The sequence below is a fragment of the Balaenoptera physalus genome, assembly GCF_965194825.1.
Source record: "Balaenoptera physalus genome assembly, chromosome: 5".
NCBI lineage: Eukaryota > Metazoa > Chordata > Mammalia > Artiodactyla > Balaenopteridae > Balaenoptera > Balaenoptera physalus.
Genome location: NC_138884.1, coordinates 49,896,331 through 49,919,895, shown reverse-complemented (window position 1 = coordinate 49,919,895; position 23,565 = coordinate 49,896,331). Strand labels below are relative to the sequence as shown.

Below are 23,565 nucleotides of genomic sequence, written 5' to 3'. Positions count from 1 at the left end.
CACAATCCCCCCACCCAAAGAGAAGGCACATCTGCAGTAATAATTGTCTGTGCAATAAAAGAGATTTTAAAAACACATTTTAAAGTAGTTATTTTGGCCCATTAATGAGATATTCAGAATAATTACTTGTCTCTCTTGAGAGGCAGTATCCACAGTGGTTATGCACATGGGATCTGGCATCAGATCTGGAATTCTGACTCTGACACTAATTGACATGGCAACATATTTAACCTCTTTCTGCCTCAATTTCCTTATCTGCACAGTTTTCCTCATCTGCACAATTTTCTCATCTGTAATTTATGACATCGTTGTAAGAATTACAAGTGTTTAAGTATGTAAAGCACTTAGGAAAGTGGCTGGCACATAGTAGCAATACATGTTCACCATTCTTTCTTGACATTTTTCAAACCCAATAAAGAATTTTAACAGAAAAGATGATCAAGACAATTAAATGATGCCACTAGCACATTCTCGAAGTATGGTTTTACTACTTAATATATAGATAAAGCTAACAGATTCAAAATACTAACACTTATCTAGGGACCTAAGCCAAATATAAATCTCAAGAGAAGACGGTACAAATGTTATCAAGAGTTGTCAAATTTCCAGTTACAAAGGTTGATCCCCATGTAGGGAAATTTACCAGCAATATTTTCCACAGCATGGCAGTTTCAATGGAATCAGAATATTGTTCATGTTGCATACTTGCTGACATCCTGGATTTTAGGGGAGCAGATTCCTCCTGAGCATATTTTAATCCTGCGGAAAATCATATTTCACTTAAAGTCCCCAACTCCATGAGAACCGTGCCCTCAGAGTTCCTCTCAGGAAGCTGTATTTGTTCCCTTGCTGTTACAAGCATTTGCCTAAGTTGACTCCAGGACAAGTTTAATTATGCCTCTTTTATTTTCAAGTTTTATGTTTCTATTTGTCTTCATGTAACATAGACACAACTTCTGGGTGAATTACATTTTTAGGGGAGCACAAAGACTATGGGACAGAAAAGGCAAAAGTAAGAGAACAAGAGCTCACATGCTTTTAATCACTTAGAAGATGGTGCTATAAACTCAAGTGCCTTTTCCCCTATACTAGGGGACATTTTTTCCCCTCAATGGACCTTATTTCAGGATTAAGTTCTATGACTCAGCTAGCTGAGTCAACTTAAATTGTAGACCAGGTTGGCAGAAAAGAAGCAATTTACACAAGCAAAGTTAAGTGTAGGAGAAATAATTTGAACGTTCTCTATATATGATGATCTTCTGAGTTCACTCCCAAGGGATAATCTACAGTAAAGGAAATTAATGATAATTGAAACCTAACTCCTAAAATTATTTCCAGAGATCAATATTCCCTTTATAGATAACTGTGCCATAGCTGTGCTGGAATAATGGCCTATACTTGCTGAGTGCACATATTAATGAGGCTTCTGCGTATAAACACTTCGTTTTTATTCTCCTTCTTGGCATTTGAGAATGGGGCTTTTATTCTATGAGCTAGAATAGCTCTTCTCAAACCTTAATGTATAAATGAAACATCTGGGGATCTAGGTGAATATGCAGATTCTGATTCCATAGGCCTAGGACGGGGCTGGATGATCTTCATTCCTAACCAGCTCTGAGGTGATACTGATGCTGCTGATTCACTGACCACACTTTGAATAGTGTGACGGTAATAAGACAGCCAGTCCTGTACTCTGAATTTTCCTTATCATCACCTTACTTGAGCCAACGTTATGGGTTGAATTGTGCCCCCCCGCCAAAAGATACGATGAAGTTCTAACCCCCTGTACCTCACAATGTAAACTTATTTGGAAACAGAAAGGGTCTTTACAGAGATAATTAAGTTAAAGTCAATAGGGTAGGCCGTAATCTAATATGACTCGTAATCCTTATAAAAAGGGGAAATTTGGACACAGAGACAAACATTCACAGAAGGAAGATGATGTAAAGACACAGGGAGAAGATGGCTATGTATAAGCTAAGAAGAGAGGCCTGGAACAAATCCGTTCCCAGGCCTTCAAAGGGAGCATAGACCTGCCAACATCTTGATTTTAGACTTCTGGCCTCCAGAATTGTGAGACAGTACATTTCTGTGGTTTAAGCCATCCAGTTTGTCGAATTTTGTTACAGCAGCCTTAGAAAAGAAATACAGATATAGTATTAACAACTCTTCCCTGACACCTCTTCTTTCTCTTCCTCTCTGACATATACAGAACATTTCAATGCACCACTAAACTTAGTACAATGTGAAGAATGTGAGGGCGACATTCCACACACAGATAAGGTAACACAAAGGGGTAGGTCATGTTTTCTCAGGTTTGCCTAAGACAAAAGCTTGGATTGGTCCTACAATCATTGCAGGTGTTAATCATGAAATAGGTTAAATCTACTTTAGATTTAGTTGTTAGTTGTTGTTCTGTTGTTAGTTCCCCTTAGGAATCAATAAACTTGACGCTTAACACTCAAAGGACCTATGCCCAGATTTTTGCGAATCTCTATATTCCCAAATGCTTCTATAGCATATAATTTCCTTCAGAAAATGAAAACTTGGAGTGGCCCCTTGATAATCCTATAAACATAGACCTAAAATAAATTATAAAGGCATTAAAACAATTTTACAAATCACTTTTTTGTTGTTGTTGCTGTTGCTTTATAGCACATTTGGTGGACTCATTTTGACATAGATCATCGGTACTGCCAAATTTGAATTTCATAATTTATTCAAAACTGCTTTTGTCTATGAATTCCCATTTATTTCTACCTCTTCACATCCTTTGTGCTTCATTAGAAGCCCTACAAATAGCTTTTCTTTTTGAAGCCATTTTTCTACAATGAAACAAAGCTGTTCTGTTTTTGTTTTTAAATCACACTATGAGAGTTATTAAGTTTCCAATGAATACAAGTAGAAAAAACAACCCACATAGATTTTTAGAAGATGTAGAAAAGAATGAAGTAAACTAATCTCACTCACTAGCTAAATGATGGGTCCATACAAATCAGTCTCACTCCAAACATTCCTCAGCAAAATGACAAATTACTCAAGACCCTTGCTTTCATTTTAAGAGCGTAAAACACAAGCTTCCAAGATCCATGAAAGTCAAGGGTGTGAAGCTCTTCATTATGATACTTAGCCTTTACACTTCTGAATATAGTTCATCCTATTTTTTGTACTCTCCATGGGGGTGGTACCACTCCCTGGAGGGATGTTTGGAAAAGCGTAGGAGTGTTTGAGTTTTCACAATAAATGGATGGAGTTATTGGCACTTAATGGGCAAGGCATTGGGAAACTAAATAAAGCAAAGCAAGAGATGATAAATCTTTGCCTCTCACCAAATGCCAACAGCTCCTCTACGTTGAGGGCCTCCTCCCATTTTGACATTTCTTTAAGATTAATGGTCTTTCCAGTTTAGGCTCTGGGTTCACCTCTTGACTTCTACCAGAAACCATGCTGACTTCATATGTCTCTCTCTGTCTCTCTGATTTAACAGGTGTGTCATTCCCTTTGTGTGTTCAAAGATGGCTGGTTTTGTTTCTCACCCCCTCCACTTTATAGACTGTGATAAAGAACATACCATGTAATTAACATATCTGTTCTTCTTGATTTGTTGTTTTATTTTTTGATCATTGTAGATAAATCTAGCACAGTGTACTTCAGATAGGACATCCTGGAACTTCTTTTGTACAACCGTCCAATTCCCTCCACTATTATGGTTACGGTCTCACTCCTTCCTTTTCTTTATTCATTCTTCAAACATAAATAAGCACCTGCTCTAAGATATGGTGTTAAGCCTCATGGAAGGAGGGTACATACAATGATGATCAAATCTCTCTTCTGGGATAGTCAGATTTACCTTCTTTCCTTTCTCATTATTTTTTTCCTTCTTCTCCCTGATAACTTTTCCCAACTTTGAGCTTTTGCCAGATCTAGAAAAAACTCACTCTTCCACAAAATTGTGACAATTCTATTTGCTAAACTACCTCCCTACACATCTATGTTGATTAACTTTTTGATTATTTCTTATACTAAAAACAAGTTCACATACATAGTTTATCATTTTAACCTTAATATTTGTGATTTATGCTAATATTAGAGATTTACAAACTGAAGGTTAAATAACTTTCGCACAAACAACTTGTTCATGGATTTTAAAACAGGTGTAGCTGACCCTAGTGCCTGAGTTCTTAATGAATATAAAATATTCCTGATAATTAAAATCACCTTCCTGTGACTGCCAGTGAACTTTATATGCCCTACTTTTAAATCTTAGCATAGACACAGTTGGCCTTCATTCTCAGTGCCATGATTAAATTCATCATGACTGTTTTAGAAAACTGGTTATACCTTCCAAGTTTCCATTAAAAATAAACCAAAAAAAAGTTTAAAAACTTTTCTGGGTTTCTTAGCTAATACAAATCCACAAAGTAGAAGTTCCAAATATAACTAGGTAGTCCTCTGTTATTTTTCAATGCCTGCAGGCTTTTAAAGTGCTGTGAATGTGCCTTAATCTGTTGCTAGGAACACTGCACACTGCTCCAAACAGCCTGCCAGTTTGAGAAACCTAGCGTGAATGACAGAAGTGTTTCTTTCATCCAGGTCAGAGGATGGCGTGCAGCAGTATGGGAGGTGATGGGAGAGGAGGAGTTCAGGATAAAGAAATTAACTAGAGGAAAAGGAAGTGACAAAGAAGAAAGAATCCACAGACCCTAAAGGAAAAGCTTTCCAACCGAAGCTCTCCTGCTCCCCACCAAGCACACATCCCTTGAGAGCTTTTGGAATTGGTTCAGTCTAGTCTGACAACAACTCAGAAGGGCCAGGGCACAGCTGAGAGTGTCTCATTCCCCTGTCACACCAATGGAAATCACAGATCTGAAACCTGCAGATACCAGAGACAGTGAGGCCACTTTGAAACCTCAATCATGTTTCAGATTTGGGAATCAGGAGAGTTAAGAGCAAGAAATCAGTCTATAGTTTTTTCCCGATACTTGTCTGGCCCCAGGATAAAATATAAAGCATCAGCTTTAGAATTAAAAAAGAAATTAGTGATTTACATTTATACCTTCTTTGCTTTCCTTCATCTCAGAAGCTTTGGTGCCTGAAAAGCATACAGAACGATGGGGCAGATGGTACAGAGGAAGGATCACTTTTGGCACCTCCCTTCTGCTATATCTGCAGCAATTACCACAAAGCCTAGGCACCTCTCAAGCAGCAGGACGTCATTTCTACCCCTGTTTGTGGCTGCTTAGTGACACAGTGGATGAAGCATCTCCTCTGTTCAAGTCAGTACACCAAAGCTTTCTTCTAGCATGCATGTAGCTTTCTATTTTACATCTAAATCTTTGACTCCTCTAGATTTATTTTGGTGTAAAGGATAAACCTTTTTTTTTTTCCCAAATGGCTATCTAAATGTATCAATACCTGTTGTCCACTCAATCATCCTTCCCCCACTATTTTGAAGTCCCACATTTATTACACAATACATTCCTGTGGGAAGTTCCAGTAACTGGAATGGGGAAACTAAACACGGACAGTAAGAAAATTCCATTTCCACTGAAACACCATATGCATGATTTCTCCTTTCCTTAATGTTTAAAAATGAAAAGGAGAAATATTACAAGGGAAAGATGCCACATTTCTAAGGTGCCGCTTTCCTTGATTACAGGTTATTTTAAGCACATGTTGATCTATTCTAATTTGATAAATTAATTATCCTATTCATCTGCTAAATGTTCTTTGATCCCTCTGTGCATTGCTGCTGACTCAAGGAGTAGGACATTATGAAGGCCAGTTCTGCCAGTTCAGCTGAAACTCAATTGTTACTCAATTTATATATGCTCCTTGCCACATTATATGTTTGCTTATAAGGGCATGGCTGGTTATGGCTATTTTTTTTTTTTTTTTTTTAAATTCAAACTTTTTTTTTTTTTTAATTTATTTATTTATTTTTGGCTGTGTTGGGTCTTCGTTTCTGTGCGAGGGCTTTCTCTAGTTGCAGCGAGCCAGGGCCACTCTTCATCGCGGTGCGCGGGCCTTTCACTGTCCTGGCCTCTCTTGTTGCGGAGCACAGGCTCCAGACGCGCAGGCTCAGTAGCTGTGGCGCACGGGCTTAGTTGCTCCGCGGCATGTGGGATCTTCCCAGACCAGGGCCCGAACCCATGTCTCCTGCATTGGGAGGCAGATTCTCAACCACTGCGCCAGCAGGGAAACGCTGGTTATGGCTATTTTTAAGTGACAGGAGATTTAGCTTTTGTTTGAGCAAAATAATCAACATATTTTACTCTTCTGAATTTCCTTATTCTGAAAATCATATTGAAAACAGTGTAAAAGGCTCTTAGGGAATCTGAAGAAAATTCTGCCAATGAGTTCAGGTGACTTAATCTTTTATTTATTCATTTAAAAATTATTTATTAACTTTTGTGTGTCAGAAGATGATTTCAACCAAAGGTGGATGGTGAATGTACAACGTTAAAATTTCTTTAATAATTCTAGTCTAATTAAGGATTCTATCAGAACCCTAATGTGGACACATTTATTGTTAGACTCTAAATGAAATAATATATAGCTGTGTAGGACAAGTAAAATGTACCTAGTTATTCGGTAGAAAGGATTCAATTATTTTCAACCCTTTTGCTGTTTTAAAGTGTTGCATTTAAAAAACAAAAACAAATGGAACAAAACGTTTCTGGAGTTTGCTGGCAGAGGTCCCGGAGTTGATGGAGAAGTACATTTCACATCAAGAGATTGTTGTTCATAGTGAACTAACCATGTGAACACCAAATTTGGCAAAATGATACTAAGTAATCTGTCTATTCCTGTTTGGGTGTGTTAGTTTGTATTAGTCATGCCTTTTCATTTTCTGTATTTCTAATGCTTTGGCATCTGGGCTTTGCTGACCCTGAAGAGACTGCCCCTTCCAGGGCTAGCCAATTCCTAGAGATAGGAAAGACTAACCCTGAGCATGCCTTTCTTATGCAAAGAAACCAATTCTGAGCCCATACCCCAACCAGATCCTTCATCTGGCTCTCACAAGGCTCTCACATGCTGCGTCACTATCCATCTGCCCCAAACACCTCAGGGCCAGGTACCCAGACAACTAGAGTCAGTCTCTATGCCCCAGAGCCTGCTGAAATTATTCGAACTAGCCAGTCCAAAATTTATGTACCCTACTTTGCCTGTTCTTTCCCAAGGAAACCACAATAAAGCCTCTTGCCCATGTTCCCCCCTTTCTCTCTCTGCCTCCTGACCAACCCAGGTGCTTCTCTATGTGGTTCTTCAAGGCATGATGTGTCCCTCCTTTTGAAACTGAGTAGCAAACCATCTTTTCAATGGCAATCATCTCCTGATCTGTTGTTCCCACTATACCTAAATAATTATAAAACCTACATTTTTAAAGCAGAGTTCTTAACTTATAAAGAAAAGGAGATACTTCTTTGTAGCTACAAAATAATTCCTTTTAACACATTGATGTGTTCTGATAAGAGTTAACGGTCAAGTGAAACCCCATGCTATAAGAGGACAGGAGTAAGAGAAGGGAAAGCCTCCAGGGTGTTTTATACTTTATCATAAAAATATTCAAAACAGGCTGATCTTGAAAATATTCTATCAGAAAAGAGCACATAGAAGTCTGTTTTTATTGATTTCAATATGTTGGATTAAATTCTTGAACATTCCCTTAAGATCCAATATGCCTGTAACAGGAAACTTTGCCATAATTTTCTGTTGATGGCTTCTTGGTCATTAAAAATATTTGGAAGTTGTAATTACATTCTCTTGAAGTGATTACTCGAATTATACACTGATGAAAACTGTTTGGCTATTAAAATGTAAAGAGTTTAACTGGCTATTAGTATTTCTTGAAAATTCTTTGTTTTGTGTGGTAGAGGATGGCTGTTGGAACTGGATTGACACAGGGATCAGGTTTGAAGCCTGCCCTAGTAAAACTAATTTAAAAGTTTAAAAAACAGAACTTGTATTGGTTGTAAAAATATATAGAATACGGAGATGCACTTCCTTGGAGGTCTGTCACAATCTGGGCGCAACTTCTAGCAACCAGACTCTACCCGTCCTGTTTCCTTCAAAGACACACTGGATTCAAGACAAATGAGGCCAGCCTCTTGAGTACACTTGTAGAAAATGTTTTTCATCTCTGTCTCCAGGGAAGAATTGCCTGCTGCCACCTGCTCCTACTCCAGCTGCCAAATTCTTGCAGCCCAGTGGTCCACTAAGGAGCCCAGAGATTGTCTGGACAAGCTGTAGCCTCGGAGGGACATCTACCAGAAAAAACAGTCACATCGTACAAACTGCCTTCCATGTTTCTTGTCCACAAACCATCCAGGCCTACTTTAGGGAATCTGGAAGTAACAGTTAAAAGTTGTGTGAATACTCAGTACTTCACCTGAATCTGCATTACTTCAGGAGGAGTCATTAGGCAAAATAGAACTTAATTACCTTAATGCTAAGGTAAAAAGACATAAAAACTATGGATACCACTTTAAGCCAAACCCATACCCTACAAATCATATTTAATCTCAATTTACCAAAAGTCTTTGTGAAAGTGTAACTACGTTGCTATGTGCAAACATTTCTTGATAAAGGTTTCCATGCCTGGTAACAGACTAGATGGATAAGAGAGCATGAATAGCAGAAACGCTCGGCAAAATAGACGCGGTCATTGCCTTCCTGGTAGCCGTTTATCAATCCATTCTTTCCCGCTAATCACACCCCATTTCCTGCTCACAGAGTAGGCAGTGATCTCTTGATCTCAGGGGAGGTGGGTCTTCCCCTAGACCCAGGAGATAAATCATAATTGCTTTCTTACCCAAGAAGAGATTGAGTGTAGGTCAAAAGAAAGCAGGTTCAGTAAATTAAGGATTTAGCAAGTTTAAAGTCTAGAGTAAAGTATAAAGCTGAAAGAAGAGAGGGAGCGAGAACACAATGTGCTTAAGAAACTTAAGCTTTTTAAAAAATAAGAGATACTTATCAAATATATAAATGAAGCCTAATCATTTCCTTTAACTAGGAGCCCTTAATTGCATAGAAGTAAATGTGTTTGCACATACTGGCCTGTGCTTTGAGGTCAGTACCTATAATCTCTAAACCCTTTTAAACCTCTTTGTATGCCACAGTAAGCTAGTTATCTAAAGAATAAATGAGGGCACTATTCAAGACTTTTCTTGGCTGTTACACTGACTGTGGTTCATCAAAGTTTCTGGTCTTTCTGCGTGGAAAGTGACCATGGGTACAGATGGACACACCACATTTGAACACATTGGACTGCACTCATCATAGAGACAGGGATACTCTTGTGTTTATAAAACACTGATAAGAGGCCCTCCACCACCTCTTTTCAGTCCTGGTGATAAAGTCCTGTTACACCCTTTTAAAGAAGCAGCCAAATTTTAGATCAAGGCAGCAGAAAAGCCAAGGTAGTACAGGTTCCTATATGGAAAGGCCAACCAATCATGAATTCTTTGTACACCTCAAGTTCCATATCTGTCAAATGAAACTATTTCTATTCTAAACTCACTTAGAAAGCATGACAATGTTAGTCAAGTGCTTTCTGCTCACTGTTCCACAGTGCTGTAACATAGTCTGAAAGCAAGAAACCATGAAGTGTATCCAAGGACCTTAGCAGTCCAAGCGTATGTAGCAACAGTTGACATTCTACTTTAGAGGATTAGACTCTTTCTAAACTGACATAATTCAAAAGTGGGACAAATAGTTTTCATATCGTATGTTACTTGTTAAGTGTTTGAATAATTTTAATGTTCATTGCATTTTAATACATCTTATGTTACTTTATTAGTTTTCAAAGTCTACCCAAATGAAGACCACTTTTAAATAAAATTTTAAAATGTATATTTAAAAAAAATTCTAATTTATCAATCTAGGCAACAGAACTCAAGACAAAATAAGTACATTCCACAGGTTGAAAACATGTTTTAAGAATTTTTGCTTTTGGCTTCATTTCTGCAGACTCTGAATTTCCTTAAATATTCTATTGTTCTTTCATTAGACTTAAAAATTTGAGCAGTTGAAGTACTTTTCATATTCCATCCCAATTATTCCTCATTTTAATGTATTGTTTTTCCCCTCCCTGTAAAATTTGACAGCTTTTCAAACTTTTGCTCATCCTATTTTTACAGTACCAAATTCCCACGTGTTTTCCTTTTTTAGAGCATGTGTTTCATGAATACAAATCTCTAGTGTATTTATTTAGATATAATAATACACTGTATCTCCTTTATATTTTGCATAGATTCATTAAGTAGCTAACATACAAAACTGGTGCAGTATTAAGGCCTGTCAGCTTAACCAAGAACACATTTTGGATTCCTGTTTTATTCCTAGTAAGCACAGACTCCATGCCCCCACATGCCTTCACAAGTGCACACTGTAGTTGTACTGTCCTTGTGTACACAAAATACGAAGTTCCAAACTCAAATATGCTGGTAACAAAAGCTTTAGGAGCTGATTAAATTAATGATAAGTACATCAAAATAGAGCAAAGTATTATTTGCTTTTCTTTTGATCCTCAGTTTTTTTTTTTTAAACACACACACACACACACACACACACACACACACACACACACACACACCCCACTGGCCAAGCAGAAGTTTTCATTTTGACAAGCAAAAACACGGAAAACTCCCTTATCACCAGATTAGGCCCTAAGGCACTCCGCTGTCTCCAAAGTTTCAACCACTAAAACATGAGTGAAGCAAAGAATACACCACAGCAAGTACTCCAAAAAAGAGCAATTCAGATTTATGTCTGAAGCTGTTTCCACATGCTTTCAAATCAGCACTGGAATCCTTTATATGAACAGCTCCATCGTTTGGCAGCAGCAATCAATGAAAGAATCCAAGAAAATTGCACCAAACTGATCACATTTCAGTGTAAGAACAGCAGTACGTCCAATCTGTTGCCATAATTTGGACACTGTGCAGCGCTGAATAATGGATCATGACAAAAAACAAGGGTATAAATAAAACCACACACAGTCTAGGTCCTGAATTTGTGGTGATATCAACACCCCCAAATGATCAAAAACAATCAACAGCAATACCTGGCGATTTGTCTCCAAATTAACAAAAAAGCACCCAGCTCTCACCTTGCACAAACACACACTTCAGTGGTCAGTGACAAATGCAGGCTGCACTTGCAGGCTGGGAGAGGGAGCAGCTGCTCTGTCCTGAGCTGCTTAAAGCACGGTCCAGCCCGGCTCGCCTGCTCAGGTCCTACTCTCTGTTGGTTCGCTGCAGTTTCTCCCATGACTCCATCACCCAGGAATGGAAACTGCTGCCCTCGTCCCGGCACTAGTGGGCTCCCGGCTACTGAGCTCAGGTAAAAATGCTGAGTCCTGCAAGGTCACTACAAGGTGAACAGCGGCAAAAGGAGTGAACGGGGAAGAGGAGGGACCATCCAGGAAAGACTCTAAACTTCAGACACCTTGCCTTTCACAAGATTCTGAAGTCCATAAATCAGAGCTGCAGCAATAGTCTGAGAAGCAGTAAATCTGAGAATCCTCAAATGGCTTGGAGCCAACTGCTAACCCAGAGGCGCTCTTGAAGCAATAATGTCTCTCTCTCTCTTTTTCTTTCTCTCTCTCTCTCTCTCTCTCACACACACACACACACACACACACACACACACATACACGCACAGACTTCAGTGCGGCTATTCTAATTGCTCAGACATCCTTTTCAAGCCAAAAAGTTTCTGAAAACCCTTTCTCGGTAACACCGCTTAGAGAAAGCTCTTAGAAAATTAAAGTATTTGCCAAAATCAAATAATTCTTTTCAGAACAAAATCATTTCTGGTCCATAAACTAATTCATATTAATGAAGTCTTGCTTTTTGGGCACATACTTCAATTATGCAACCCCCCCCATATTAAAAAGACAGCAAAGATGTATTTATTTCAGAGATGACTGGCAAAATCAATTAAGATTTCTCATAAAAATTCCTACCATCTTTTTCAAGATTAGTCTTGACTGATGCACATTTTAATTTGGAGAGGTTTCAAGAAGGCCTTTCTTGTCTAAAATATAATCATTCTGCATGTAGATGTTCTAGACAGATACAAACATGTTTATAAATGTTTCCCTGTAAAGTCTCTCTAGGTTTTTATTTCTCATATTTTGGTTTTCCTATCAGAAGTGGAGGAGAAACAATGTTTAAGCTTACCAGAACATTATGAAACATTATTTCTCTTTGTTGTTTATTTTTTTCTTACAGGTAAATAATTATGCTCTGAAGTTTAGATTGATTGTATTAACAGGAAATTATTTTTACTCTTTAGCCACCTTCCTTTCCCCTCCTTCTCCAACCATGTAAAATGAGCAACTTATCTAACCTCCTAGGTATCAGTTTTGTAATCTATAAAATGGGGATTTGTTGCCAACATCTGCTTTGGGGCTCCCTCCTGGGTCAGTATGAGGATGAAATGGTACAATGTGCAGGAGCAGATGCTTTGTAAACTATAGAGGGCTGGGAAAAAAATGTACTTACTGCATTTTCTGCCCTTCGATTGCCCTAGTTTGGTGCTGGGACTAGTGAATTACTTTCTGTGTTCTCAAGGAGGACTCCTCAGGCTTCATGGGAGTGTGTTTCAAGTGGGCTATAAATAGAGTTCAAGATTGTATTAACTGCTGTCCTCCTGGTGGCAGATCTTGATGGCAGCGACCACATGGCCAGAGTCAGTTAATTGTGAAAAACATGAGCTCTGTCTGGTCTTTGAGGCAGAACAAGACCAGCTGAAAGCCTGGTAGAAGATGCTCACGTGCCTGGCCAGTTTCACGGTTCCTGGTGTCCTGGGTGTACTCCTGTGTTGGAGGGGTTGCCCAAGGGGATTAATGAAGGGGAAAGGTTGGGGATGGAATGCCAAGTTCACTGCTGAGTTAACTCAGTAACAAATGCATCAAGGCATTCATGCTAATGTTCCTACCATTATGTATGCATTATTTAGAGATTAGGTTGAGGGAGTGTAAGGAAGGACACCAGCGGGGAACAGGAAAGGAACTAAGTATATGAACACCTGTCCTGTGAGACACACAGGGCTGGGAGCTTTATGAATGTTATCTCAGTTAATCCTCATAGTAACGCTATGAGGTAGTTGTTGTTATTCCCATTTATCAATGAGAATAATTTGCCTGCACACTGTTACTGGTGAGTGGTGGAGCTGGAATTACAATCAAGGTCTGCATGGCCTAGAGTCCCGTATTTGGAGGAAATCTGTTGATTTATAACTTTCTCAGAAGAAGAAAAGAAAGTTTGGTTTTTAAATAGCAGGGGTAGGGAAGGCAAGAATGCAAATTACCACAAAACCTTGAGAGTACTTGCTAGGCAAGTTAACTTTTATAAAGAGCAGAGAAATGTTTCGAAAAACAAGTTTTGATTTTTTTAACAATGAAGTCATTGTAGGATACAGAGAAAAAATAAAATTTTTGTTAATATGTGCCTATAATTCCTTTTTCTTAATTGTGTCTTGCCTGTCTTTAAGCTGAAGATGTTGAGTTTAGAGGTCTTTCTGTATAGTAGAATACCACTTTATTTTATTTTATTTTTTGAATTTTACTTATTTTTTATACAGCAGGTTCTTATTAGTTATCTATTTTATACATATTAGTGTATATATGTCAATCCCAATCTCCCAATTCATCCACCACCACCCCTACCCCGCCACTCTCCCCGCTTGGTGTCCATATGTTTGTTCTCTACATCTGTGTCTCACTTTCTGCCCTGCAAACCGGTTCATCTGTATCATTTTAATTTGCTTAAATTAACAGATCCTTAGGAATGCCCACAAGGAAGCAAGGCAATCTCTTACTATTAAATGCAGAAAAGACATTTTTTTCAACTACAGTTTGGAGTACTGTAGTGGAGTCATAATTTTCAGTTCCCTGAGTCTGAGGGTGTTAATAAAATGCCAGGTCCTTTCTACGAGTTTTATTGGAAAGCTAGAAGCAGAGTTTAAACTGCAGCCCTACATCGTATATGTTTCTGTTCTCCCCTTTTTAAGTGGCATTGCCCGCTAAATGAGAAACCTTGAAATTGTATCTGCAAGCCAGCAGGGCAATTCATACCAAATCCTTCATGTAGGGTAATTGTTCCTGCCTTCAATCTCCCTTTTCCATATTTTTACAATCTTCTCTGAGAATGCCTCTGGCTGATTATACCTTGACTCTGCTTTTAGCACTCCCATCTGCAAAGTGCACCATCCAAAAGCACTTCATAAAACCAGCCTTCTCATCCTCCCCAAATTTAGCCTTAAAAAGAAAACTATAAATTTCAAAGTCTTGCAGCTAGAATCACTTTGTTTCAGATATTTTCATCAGAGAGAGAACTTTTACTGGGCCACTGACTAAATTAGTAATAAGTCAAAATAAATAGCAGAGAAAAAGAATAAAAGCTGGAACTTTAATCACAATTTTTCAAGCTAAATTCCGAATAAAAAACAAAAGCACTAATATCATCCTAAACAGCCAATCAACCCACATAAAAGAAGGTAAGGGGCCTTCAGCTACTGAACATTCATTTCATTGCTACCTTTGCTTAGACTATGCATTTTGACACTCACTACAATGCCCTTGTTCTATGGCATCATATTTAACTAAAGAGCAAGTTAAAAAAAAAAAAAAAAAAGAGAGTTACTCTATTGGGAAGCCTATGATGACATATGTAACATATAGCAAAGGGAAAAGCTGTTTTTTCTCATTCCCAAACCCATTTTATTTCTGAAGAAAGGATGAAAACACAACCACAGACAGAATTACTATTATTTTTTTAAATTTAGAAACTACTGTAGTGATCTTTCAACGAAACAAAAATCTACTGACAAAGCTTTCAATTATCTTTCAAGTCAAAAATAATGATAAAGAAAACATAGTTTTGGGCACTTTCTTCCAATTGTTATACTGCCCCATTAAAGCATTTTGTTTTTCAAACACTTCAGCTAGTGTTTGCCTGAGTGTAATGCCACAGCAGAAAAACAGAAGAACATATTGCATCCTCCCTTTCTTTGTCTCAGAAACTGCATTTTGAGATCCTGATTTCAAATCATGTATTGAAAAGAAATTTGTATTAAAGTTTAAATGTATGAGGAAAGCATTTCGAAGCATGGGCCAATATTTGCAATAGGTGAAGAAAGGAAATAAGATGGTCTGGATTTCTATTTGGTTCTTGCTCCCTTGCCCAATGACAATAATTTCCTGATGTGTCCTAGTGGCAGTGTTTAACTTTACACAGATATGGGTCTGGACTGAAAACCTTAGAATCTTTCCATTTAGGGTGGAACTGGGCTCTCACAGATGTGTAGGATGGAGTCATTTCTAGTTTTTAATATAATGAGAAAAAAATATTTTTCTAACACATTTTTCCCTGCCGCTCCCTTCGATTTACTTCTTTTTCTTAGGCTTTAGAAAGGACTCCACATGATAATAACTATTAGCCACGGAGAGCAAATACTGTTAAAATATTGAAGGTCATTTAGGGAAAAATGTAAAGTAATCTGAAGTGTGTAAGCTTTTAGCATTTCAATCATTTTGTGTGGATGCTGAAAGATATGTATGTCAAGTCTCTTAATCTGTATACAGTCAAACACATGAAATCGAACACTTCCTGAGCAGTAAAAATTTACTGTATTTTTAAACATAATTTTGTTTTGTACTGAATGGCAAGTTTTTTCCCTGGAGGGAAAAAGATGTTGTTATTAATGCCTTTTCTACTCTATGATGTGAAAAACCACTGTCCTGACTTTCCTGAAAGCTTTCTTAAATACATTCAAGTGGTTTTAGAAAAAAAAAAAAAAAATACTTAGGAGTATGAATAAAGAGGGAACAATTCTGAAGATTATCCTTTTGTGAACACAGGGAAAAGAATTTCTGGGCATTTAAAGTCACTTTAAAATGTACCATCAGGATCATTGGAGGTATTTGGAATTTTCGTAAAAAATACAGTCTTGCAGTATAACTGTCACCCCCTTACAGTGTGACAGGACATTATAGTCAGGTGGTCTGAGGAAGAGCTTTCAGCCACCTGGCAGCCTGGGCTGGTGATTACAGCCTCAGCTGCTCTTCCACCAGAGTCCTTCAGTAAGGGCTCCTCTTGGAAGCCTGGGACCCTCTGGAACATGCGTGCTCGTGTTTTCCACCAGTGGGTCCTTGATGGTAAAACCTTCAAAACCTTCAGTGTCAATGCCTCTTAATGTATCTTAAGTAAATTAAGAAACATTAGTATGCCATGGTACAATAAGGACTGAAATTCAGAACACTAGGTTAGAATTTTTAAGATATTACTTTATGATACATTTATAGAGTAAAGCATATTAGAAAATAGTGTGTGCAAAGTTATCTGATTTTGTAATAAATATTTAATATTAGAGAAAATCTGAAAAATAGGCATTACTATTTGATAGTTTTTATCTCTCGGTATCATAAAAATTTTATTTTTGATCTTTTTTCTATTTTCTAAATATTCTGCAATGGCCATTACTACCATGTAGTAAAAAGAAAGAAAAAGAAAGAAAGGAAGAAGGAAAAAAGAAAAAAAAAAGAAACCAGTAACTCTAGTTCATAATGTTTAGGAATCATTCTTGAAATAAACATTTCAAAACTAACTCACCCATGCTTATAATCTCTGCAAGTGGAAACATTCAGTCTTTAGAATTGTTATTACCATTTCTCTCACCATCTGCATTAAAAATCTTCATGGGTACAGATAAAAAAAGTAGATGCTGCACTACTATAATATATGGAAAATATAGAGTTGTTGGTTTCACCGGTTTTTAGAATAGAAAAAAGGGAGATAGGGAAAATGCCAGATGTGTATCTGTGTGTACATACTGAGAGAATGGACATGGTACAAATCTAAGTACCATGATATACACTCATGAATACATGATCATAGTTTTGGAATCACTACTTATTCCTAAAAGGAGAATGATGAACTAACAGTATATACAATCAAGAAAATCTACTGTCTTCTAAAAAATGATCTTGCTTTAGGGCATATTTACGGAGATCTCTACTGTGAGGGCAATACAAATTTCTCTGGGAGTAAGCAGGATGCCTAGGGAAGAGACTGCATTGCAGAAGTTACTTGGGCCTTACTTGCACTTTTGTTTGTGTTCTGTATATCTTTCTGATCTAACTAGGAACCAGCTGGTAGAGAACTCAGGTTTACAAGAAAATAAACAAACATCAGTCTGTTAATTAAATGGCAGACTCAGGTCCTCAATGTATGTATTTCTTGGGAACAGCAGTGTTGAGAACAAAGGTCTTGAGGCCAGTCAGGAATATTTGGACTCAGCCTAAGATTCATTTACCTACTAATGTTTTATTTGTTTGCTGAAGTAACATTTGAGGAACTGGAGAAATAGCAAGACCAAATTCATGTACACTGAGCATTTTCCTTTTCAACGGTTAAGTCATAGCCATGTGTTTTCCTGTTTAAATTGAAATAAAAATTTCTAACATGCTCATGAGGAGAAACAGGTTCCGCTGAGCAGGGCTATATTTCAAGGGGATGGGTTTGCTCTTTAAACAAAAAGTCAACACAAATAAAATTGGTAGCACACTAAGCTCTTCAGATATTACTGAGCTAGAGGCTCAAAAATATAAAAGTGTGATATTTTCAAAACAACAATCTCCAATAGACTTTAAGGAAAACAGTAAATTCTTTTACTTATTTATATCTTTGTTTGGACTGTCGGTAAACAAATGTATGTGTTTGCATTATTCCTACTCTTTACTCAGGCTACTGTTAGAATTCCAGGGTTATTTTTGGAAGCTGAGTAAAGTTTGAATACACTTAAATTATATATTTATAGAATGACCTAATATCATGGACTAAATTTCATCTTGGTTGATTAAAATATTGAAAAACTCATAATTTATGCATTCATATGGAAATTATAGTAAAAGATCTGTTTTATGGATTCTATTCTATCATGAAAAAAGACAATATTCTTTAATCTATTCAAGAGGAATAATCACATCTTGTCTTCTGTTTAAAATTTAGGACAAGTTTTTGTTTAAATTAAATATCTTAATATTAAAGAAAATGATATCTACAGCCCCCTCAACTATATACTGTATGTGTGCATCTATCCGTCTATCTATTATCTATCTACATACATGCACACAGGTATATATGTATTCCAATCTTTATCCATCTGTAGAGTTTTATGTGGTTATTGTCATAGTTTATACATAATTTTTTTTTTGCTCTCATGGGCAATTCATTCTTTTTTTTTTTTTAATTTTAATTATTATTTATTTATTTATTTATTTTTGGCTGTGTTGGGTCTTCGTTTCTGTGAGAGGGCTTTCTCCAGTTGCGGCAAGCGGGGGCCACTCTTCGTCGCGGTGCGCGGGCCTCTCACTATCGCGGCCTCTCTTGTTGCGGAGCACAGGCTCCAGACGCGCAGGCTCAGTAGTTGTGGCTCACGGGCCTAGTTGCTCCGCGGCATGTGGGATCTTCCCAGACCAGGGCTCGAACCCGTGGCCCCTGCATCGGCAGGCATATTCTCAACCACTGCGCCACCAGGGAAGCCCTATACATAATTTTTTAATTTATTATTTCACTTTGAATATTTTATAAGCATTTTCCTTATATCAAGAATCATCAAATAAGATACTGTAAAAACAGCAAACACTTTTAAAATTGTAAAATATATAAATAAAATCATTTCATTTGTTATTTTCAATGTTTGAATAATATTCTTTTTAATGGTATGATCTAACTTATTTGTATATTGCTCTATTTGGGGGCACAAACTTGGTTTTCGGGGATTTTTTTAGTAAAAATTATACTACTCTATTACTAGGAATATTTTTGTTTTTCTGTAGATTTCTTTTTTCAGTCTTAGAACAAATTTGTAGAAAAAAGGATCACTACGTCAAAAAGTCTACTCTGATTGGGAGTTTTTTTTGGTGGCAAAAAACTAGAGTATATTAGTTTTAAAGCACTTCTTTTTTGGGACGGAAGGTGAGTGAATAAACGCATTTACAAGTATTTGTTATAAGTTATTTTGGATACTTTAATCCATATACCAATTTTCTGTGTTCTTTTGGTTCAAGTTGTTTGTGCAAATTTTGTAACCACGCTTATTTTTATCCCTAGAATAAGGACAAACATTTACCCCAATAAAACATTAGCTATAAGCTGGTGTTGATCTCCTAAGTTTCATTTATACATTATAGGTTCTAAGTGACTTCTTATACATTCTGTTTACCATACATCTATGTCACCCAAAGACCCCAATGTAATTTTTATTTGATAAATTCCATGTGTGGATTCTTTGAAGGTTTCAAAGCACATTGTGTAACATGAAAAAAAAAATCATTAAAATAAATGATGGAAGAGAACATCCATTGTTTCCATGTTGCAGTTCATAAATCACTTATTCACTGTAAGAGGCATGTTTAAATTTATTCACATTTTACATTTTATCATTTTAATAGTTACTTTAAAAGTGGTATTTTGGGGACTTCCCTGGTGGCACAGTGGTTAAGAATCCGCCTGCCAATGCAGGGAACACGGGTTCGATCCCTGGTCCGGGAAGATCCCACGTGCTGTGGAGCAACTAAGCCCGCGCGCCACAACTACTGAACCTGCATTCTAGAACCCGCGAGCCGCAAATACTGAAGCCCGGGTGCCTAGAGCCCGTGCTCCACAACAGGAGAAGCCACCGCAATGAGAAGCCTGCGCACCGCAACGAAGAGTAGCCCCTGCTCACCACAACTAGAGAAAGCCCACACGCAGCAACGAAGACCCAACACAGCCTAAATAAATAAAAATAAACTACTCATGTTTCTTTAAAAAAAAAAATGATATTTTGATACTCATTCAATATATTCACATAATTTCCACATTATTTAATCTAGAAAAAAATAGAGTACATTATATCAGTGAAAACAAATGTTAGTCATATGTAAACTTGCTTTCTTAAATTGAGCTTATTCAGCTATGTCAACAGAGCACTTTTAAGGAATTATACTTAAACTTGAGGCTGGCTTTTCATTCTATAAGTCTACAATAAAACATATCAGAAGGATACAAAATCTGCATATGCAGAATAATTAACACTGGCATAATTTTGCACTAATATATTTTTCTTATTCACTTTTCTTCTCTCCACCATTGCAAATTTTGACAAGAGAAACTAGAGGAATAAGAAAAATCTTAGCAGCACCAAGAATCAGCAGCAAATGGAGAGGTATCCTTGTCCGGTTCAAGGAAAACTAGAATGGGAGGCAAGGGTACTTTGCCACTTGTTGATGGACAACTTGGATACCTCACTTTCCCTCCCCAGGGCTCAATTTCCTTACCTGTCAAATGACATTCCAATCAGATATTGGATGTTGAGATGACATGTAAACTGAGAATCTAAGAAGTTGTCATTAGATGATAATCTGCACTTGATTTTATGAATTTGGTGTTGATTTTTGTTGATTTTCAAATAAGCTCCATGGCTTTTTCTGCTAGGCAAGTATAAATAATAACACAATATAAAGGCCTATTACCATTGGCTCATACCAATAATTATTCATAAAGCAAAAGATAAAGGAATGGTGCAGATAAACTGAATTCATAAGCCTTTCCGTTCAGCTTTTCAAACTGACTAAATAGTGGTTGTCAAAATGTTTCTTCTGGGGGCTTCCCTGGTGGCGCAGTGGTTGAGAATCTGCCTGCCAATGCAGGGAACACGGGTTCGAGCCCTGGTCTGGGACGATCCCACATGCGGCGGAGTAACTAGGCCCGTGAGCCACGATTACTGAGCCTGCGCGTCTGGAGCCTGCGCTCCGCAACAAGAGAGGCCGCGATAATAAGAGGCTCGCGCACCGCGATGAAGAGTGGCCCCCACTTGCCGCAACTAGAGAAAGCCCTCACACAGAAACGAAGACCCAACACAGCCATAAAGAAATAAATGAACAAATAAATAAATAAATAAAAATTAAAAAATAAAACTCCTCACCAAATCCCCCCACCCCCATGTAAAATATATATATATATATTTCTTCTGATAACTACTTCCCTCCACAAGTCCCATGACATTTCCCACGAAAACAACAACAACAACAAATCTCTATAGTGGCAAACAATCTGTCGTGAAAAGGGCTATTGTGACATCTTGAGAGAGAGGAGAAGACTAGGATGAACAAGTGGGCACAGGCAAGAGTAGAGGTAATAAACATCTCTGCCTCAACAGGGGATCAATAAATGTTTTTAACTGGCTGGAGAGAAGAAAACAACCAGAAGAAAGATTTCACTTAGGACGAAGAGGACCCACTGTAGGGGAAGAAAGCTAAAAGGGGAGCCCTATTTCTCTCTAATGAAAAGTTATATTACCTAAAACTAGGTTTTGCTTTCTCACTAAAGTTTCAAATGTTATGGTCAGTAATATTAGAAGGAGGGAGGGATCTGCTGACACCTAATTGAGGCCCTTTTGATGACAAAACCAATCACCCCCTGCTGTGGTCTTGAACGTTTCTTTCCTGATTTACATAGCCCCAAATTAGGCTAAAATGACAAGAGAATGAAAAGAGCCCGTGTGACACCAGAAGTTTATGCTTTGCCTCCTTCATCGTGTTTCTGAGAAAAAAGAAACTAATTATGGAGCAATGACTTAATGAGTATAATCATTTTCATTTTACAGATAAGGAAAATGCAGTTTAGGAAATCAATACCACTCTATCATAATATCAATATCATTCAGTAAGTGGTCAATAATTCAACATGTTCTTAGACCTGATTCAAGGAGGAATAGGCACTTGGATTTTAATAGCCAAGAAAATGGGAATATCAGACTCAGATCATGCTAAGAATTTCATTAGAACAAGGTAATTAGCCAGCTGGGACAGAGCTCAACCCAGAACCAGGATCTGGGGTACAGAGCCATGATTTTGTATTAAGTACCTCAGAAAAGTCTTTACATTAAAAGGGTTATCTTCACTGTACTATTTATACTTGGTTTTAATCATACAATAGTATATGAAACTCTTAATCCTAATAAAGTGAATTATGTGGGAAAACTGCCACTTTTTACCTATGATTTATCAAATAGATGATTCAATAAATTTTAAGACTTACATTTTATGATGTCTTATAATTTGAATCCACCTCCTTTTCACTTAAGGATATAATGGACACCTATCAAGCAAAATTTGTTTAATTATTTAGGTACCTTTCACTTTAAAGAATTAGACCATCAATCATAGATATGAAAAAGACTAGAGGAATTTTACAACTGAGGACCCTGACACCCTCAGCTAAAAAATCCTTGCTCAAAGTCACACAGATATTGAGCATTTGACTCTGGCGTAGAAAACAATGGGATTCTTCATTTGGTTATTTCTACTTTACTACAAGGTTTTGTCTCATGATTTCTACTCAGGTAGTTAGGTCATTTTTCCCTATTGTTATAGATCCATTGCTCCCTGTGGTCAAAGCAAGGCAGTTTACGGAGAAATCCAAACAGACAGCTTCCCTGTTTGCTCCTGTGCTCGCCTCCTATGTGAATGTTGGGTTCACCGAGGTGTACTGAGGTGATTACTATTCTGTCATGGCCTTTTCAATAGAGGGAGTGACTATTTCCGATTTAGTTCATCCTGGAATGAGGTAGTTGTATTAAAAAGAAAATAATCCCAGAGGAAGGCTCTCTAGGAGTAGAAGAAGCTAGTTTCTGGCTATCGACTTAGGTCTAAGCTGTGAGGAACACGGATGTCTCGGAAGTCAGCTGAGTGACAGGTCATAGGATGGAGCCACCTACTTTGAGGCAGAGAAGGGGCCATGATGCAACTGAAGCCAGTCACCCTGCAGAACAAGTGGTGTTTCATGGCACAGTGGTTTAGTTGCTGGTTATTCTCCTTTGTTTTCCCTGGGTCCTTTGTGAGAATCCAGCCTTGCATCAGGTGTTCTACTGGCTATAATAGGGCAGGCTGTATTGATAAATTATGAAAGCAAGAGGCCCTACGAGGTCATCATGGGATGACTGCAAAGCTAATGGAAACGTATCTCCTGAAGGGAAGAAAACATTCAAGGAACTCAGGGAACGAGACTAGGAGTTATGCGTCCCCATGTGAGACTCTCTTTGATAACTTAGAGATTGTGAGTTTTATTGTTAGGTCTGGGAGTAGTTTCCTTAAAGCAAGGGAAGATATTTTTTTGTTGCGGGAAATATTCAGTTTCAAGTTCCAGATTTTCTGTTAGATTTATCTAGATTCTGAAGGGAGTATCAGTTAGTTTTTTAGGAACTTAATTGATATTATAAAAAATAATCTTAAGTTTAAGATACTGCTTTCAAACTTAAAATCCCCATGAACCTACATTTGATAGAAACAGCCAAGTTTATTTTAATTAGCTATTATTATCCAATAATTATGTTATGAAGAAGTACAAAAATGACTTTTTGGAAAGGTGAGAAATTCTCACTTACTTGGAGCTAGATCCTTATTACCGAAAAATACATTTACTATAAAAGAAAATACTAATTATGTCACTTTTATTTCTCTCTACATATATATTTTGCTCAGAAGTGATATGAACATATTTGAAAAAGATG

At 37.4% G+C, this 23,565-nt stretch overlaps 1 protein-coding gene and 1 long non-coding RNA gene across 4 annotated transcripts in view; one reads left to right on the top strand and one right to left on the bottom strand.

Moving 5' to 3' along the window:
* ARHGAP24 (Rho GTPase activating protein 24) overlaps window positions 1–23,565 on the bottom strand; it is a 510,476-nt gene that overhangs the window by 160,636 nt on the left and 326,275 nt on the right. The window contains exon 1 of one of the 3 annotated variants that reach the window (XM_082463239.1): window positions 11,114–11,366. The exons of the other annotated variants lie outside the window; for them this stretch is intronic. The gene's annotated coding sequence lies outside the window, so the exon portion shown is untranslated. Of the gene's footprint in view, window positions 1–11,113; window positions 11,367–23,565 lie in introns of those variants that run through there. 3 annotated transcript variants of the gene reach the window in all.
* The window catches only part of LOC309661548, an 87,016-nt gene that overhangs the window by 28,020 nt on the left and 35,431 nt on the right, over window positions 1–23,565 (top strand). The gene's annotated exons all lie outside the window — the stretch shown is intronic.